The following is a 4701-nucleotide window of genomic DNA, read 5'->3' as shown; positions in this document are numbered from 1 at the left end:
TTGCAGAATGGTGTTATGGAAACATACTTGTGATTGATTTTGTCTCTAAAAAATGTGTTAAATCTTATTTCTATCACAAAGTGATATGGCGGACATTACTCTTGGAGCAGCTCAAGTGAGGCAGATTCATAACTAACTTCCCTTCAGGTTTTTTCCCCAAAACATTCACTAACCCCCCCCCCAATGGTACTAAAATCTGCTTAATATCCTCCATGAATCATTCATCTCCTTTCATGAGCAGTGCCTAAGTAAAACCCTTTTACTTAGGAAAATGTACAAATATCAATAAACCCCTGCTTTCCCCTTTTTTTGCCTTAGTGTTTTAAACATTATTACTTAGCGCTTTTATTTTTTCATAAGCCATATTAACGATTAACCATTATTATACAAATACCCCCTTCATTAGAGTTTTGAAGAGGTGGGGTGTGTGTAGATTTTGCTAGATTGTGCTGTAATATTAAAACTTTTGGAATAAAGTGTTGTTGGAACCAACTGTTGTCTGGTCTACTGGATGAAGAATTGAAGCAAAGGACTTGTCACAGAATTCTTGAATCAACCTCCGGATCAATAAGTCCCTTATATCTTGTGTTTTACAGTTTTCATGTTCATTATATCACCTGTGTTTCATAATCTGAATGGTAAAGAGAAAGGTTAATTCAGAATTTGCTTGACTGAACTCTATTTTCAGTCTTTATTATTCTCTGTGTTTTCTTCAGAATTAGCATAAAAAGTGAATTCTTAATTGCTCATGTTTCCTGATTCTCTCATCTTGATTATTTGCTAAGGAATTCTTAATTGCTCCTTATCAGTAATCATCCAACTTCCCTCTTTCAATATGTTGAAGGATTCTTAACTGCCCTTCATCCATTTGAGTCCATTCCATCTGTTTTCAAGCATTGATTTATTCATTGTTTGACTACCTTGCTCTGTGATGCCATCTTCTGTTAAGAAACCAAATCCAGAAAGCCATCTTATTTTGACTCCATCATGCCCATTGGACTGAACTACTCAATTTTACCTCACTGTTCTATTGAATCTCACCACCCAAACTCAAAACAAAACCCTTGAACTTCATAACTAGCTTAACACCTTTAAAAAAAAAACTAAATCATAAAGAGAGAGCCCTCTCAGGATACAGATTGGCTAGATTCTTTATCTAAAAGATTGGTCTATGGTTACCTCGGCCGTATTTCCTTTCTTACAACTTTTGGGAACAATCTAAGTGATAACATCATTGGCGACTCCGCTAGGGACTGAATAATTGTTTGTTACTATTGTTTATTTCACAAGCTACAAATGGAGCCTGAAGTTAGCCGGTAGCCTTTGGAACTACTTTTGATTTGCAATTGCAGAAGTAAATGAATGCTGATTCAGTCTATCTCCGGTCTAGTTTATGTATTGAACAGTTGGTTGCAAATACTTTATCAGTTCCTCTTTTTAAAAAATCTTCAGGAAAGTTCAAAACTCCCACATCTAAAACCTCCTAGAACAGACTATTAAAGTTGTATTATCAAACTATTCCAAGAAAAAACCAAAAACACACCTAGAAATTAGCTTCAGAAAGGATTCATTACACCAGATCACATTTTGATCCTAATCCCCCACCTGTGTTTGAAAATCCTAATCTGATTCCTAGGATACTTAGAAGACAAGAGAGCCAAGAAAATTCTGCTAGTTGACACCTTGACAAACATTTGTAGAACTCCATTCAATCTGAGCTTATCTTTGAAAGAACACCAAACCTTTCTGTGATTATTGTAGCTTCTCCAAGTTCATCATCAGCACCTCAAATCACCCTTTACACTACTCCGTCTACAACACACATCCCCATTGTTCTCCTTTCTCTTCCAAGTGTCACACTTATTTCTGCAACCATGGCAAACCGATATACTCCCATAAACTTACCTGCCAATCCAGGGGCTATGCCTCAAGACTATCAGAGTAAAATACCCTATTTTGAAGGTACTGGCACTTACACAGCTCAACAACATACCAATAAAATGACCAACTATTTTGAAAGTTATGAGATTGATGATGATGATGTTAGAATGAAAGTTTTTGTTCAAAGTTTAAATGGAGATGTTAGAACTTGGTTTAGAGCCCTCCTTGCAAATAGTATCAATGACCCACAAGCTCTTTATCATACCTTATTGAACAGATGGGAAAAAAAGAAAGATCCTCTCCACATTTTATCAAAATATGAAAACCTAAGAAGAGGCACACACGAAACTGTCCAAGATTATTGTGCCAGATTCAATAATATCTATAATGCTATTCCTCAAAATCTCAGACCTCCTCTAGATTTGGCCTTGATTAAATTCCCTGATGCATTTGACTCTGATATGGCATACCAACTTAGGGAAAGAGCTCCTCGAAACTTAGAAGAGATGCAGAGTATAGCTGTTAGTGTTGAGGCCAATCTGATATCTAAACGATCTAGAGCTAGAGTTGAAAGGAGGGCACCTTTCAAAGAAGAACCTTCTGCCTTTGAAAATAAATTAGATGCCATTATTAAAGGAATGGATAGACTTGGATATAGAGTGGAAACAATTAAGAGGAAATCCCCTTGGGATGGTCAACCAAGTAATACTGGGAGAAATCTAAATTTAAGAAAAAACCAAAATCCTAACACTGGAAAGACAGGCCCTGACCAAAATATTAGGCCCCCATTTCAAGAAAAGTGTGCTAAAGCCTCAACTTCCGATGAACCACAAAAGACACTCAAATCAATTTGATGGGACTCAACAATGAACAACAAGTTTTATTGACCCAAGAAGATCAAGAAGCTCACATTGTGAAACAATTCCAAACTCAGTCAAGTGAATCATTTGACTTTAGGGAGGGATATGATATAGCTATTTATGAAGTCCACAAACAATACAATCTGAGGAGAAAAAGAATATATGTCCCTGAAATCAGCAAACAAAAAGATATCAAACAGCCTAACAAAGGTAAGATCAATCCCCCTCCTGTATATATTTTTTCTAGAACAGATCCTAGCCCTGATAACCAAACTGTCGAAGATATATGAGATAAACAGCCACCTAACAGACAGTCTTCCACTGCTATTCCTGCGAAAGGAAAAGAAGAAGAGCATCTAGAACTTGATTTAAAAACAATTTCAGCCCATAATCCCACACCTGAAGAGGAGAAAAACGCAGAAAATTCAGTTGTCCGAATTACAAAGACTCACACCGAAAAACCTTTCAATCTTGAGACAGAAGTAGGCAAACTAAAAATCGTTGTTCCTTTATCAGAATTAGCTAAACAAGATGTCTACAGAAGTCAAATCAGCAGATCACTCAAAATTTCTGTCAACGAAGATTCAGTAAATGTTTTTGATGACCAGCCAGAATTGATATTTGGCCCTGAAGTAAATGGAAAAACATTAGAGGGAGAAGTTCCTCCTTTCTATGTGCATTTAAACATACATGATAAAATACTCCACAATGCCATGTTTGATTCTAGTGCTTCCCATAACTTAATGCCTAAATCTATAATGGAGAAACTTGACCTTGACATCACCAGGCCATATAAAGACCTTTTCTCTTTTGATTCAAGTCAAGTCAAATGTTTGGGTTTAACCAAAGACTTATGTGTGTCACTTGTCCAATACCCTGCCAAGACCATCTTAATGGACATAGTAGTAGCTGATATTACTCCAAAGTATGGTATGTTATTGTCTAGATCTTGGGGTGCAAAGCTTCAAGGATCTCTATAGTTGGACATGTCGTACGCTACTATTTCAGTATTTGGTCAACCCAAGAGACTATATAGAGAAACCTTAATGAAGTATGTAGTAAGTAGTCAAGGGAAACCTCAACATTTCCCTATCTACTCAATACATTCTGATATGGATTCTTTTATCCTATACAATACTGAAATTGATCCCCCACAAGCAATAAAAGTCCTAACAGCTGAAACGGAAAAAGGTACAAATGAAAGGTCTAGTGTCTGAATCCAAGAAATTTCTGAATATAATGAAAAATTAGATAAACCAGAAGAAACTGAAAAACCAGATCTCCCTGCTAAACCGATCCCTGAAACTCCAGATATAAATCATCAACATGAAATCCTGTGGTACTAGGAATTTGATGGTTCTGTCAACAAATTAGGAGCTGGAGCAGGAGTCTGGGTGCAAAATCTTGAAAACAATCATGCTGAAGGCCATGCCTACAGATTGAACTTTAGATGCACTAATAATATGGCTGAATATGAAGCTTTGTTGCTATGTCTTAAACTGGTCAGGAAATTGGGAGCAACTATAGTGTCAATCCTAGGGGATTATGATTTAGTCATTCAACAGATAAAAGGGAAGTTCTTGACAAATGATCCTAGATTAAGAGAGTACAAAGGAACAGTCATAGAGATCCTCAATACATTTTCAGAAACTCATCTTGCCAAAATTCCAAGAAAATTTAACTTGCAAGCTCATAGCCTAGCAATTTTTTCTAGCACCTGTAAATTGCTATTTAAACAAATCATCAATTCACAACAAAAATTATACACAGACCAACTATACCTGATAATGTGAAGAATTGGAAAGTGTTTGAAAATGATAACCATATCAACAAATTTTTGACCCTAGAAGAGGAATTTTCCAACACTAACGAAGATGGAGATACAGTTAGTAAGTCTGATCCAACAAATCAGGTAGAAATCGGCATTTCAGCAAAAACGCAACTCAAATGCTACATCCAA

This window comes from Pinus tabuliformis, chromosome X (assembly GCF_031772625.1).
Source record: "Pinus tabuliformis cultivar Carrire ecotype Pingquan chromosome X, CPIR1, whole genome shotgun sequence".
NCBI classification, from domain to species: Eukaryota; Viridiplantae; Streptophyta; class Pinopsida; order Pinales; family Pinaceae; genus Pinus; species Pinus tabuliformis.
Note: the sequence above shows the minus strand (reverse complement) of the source record.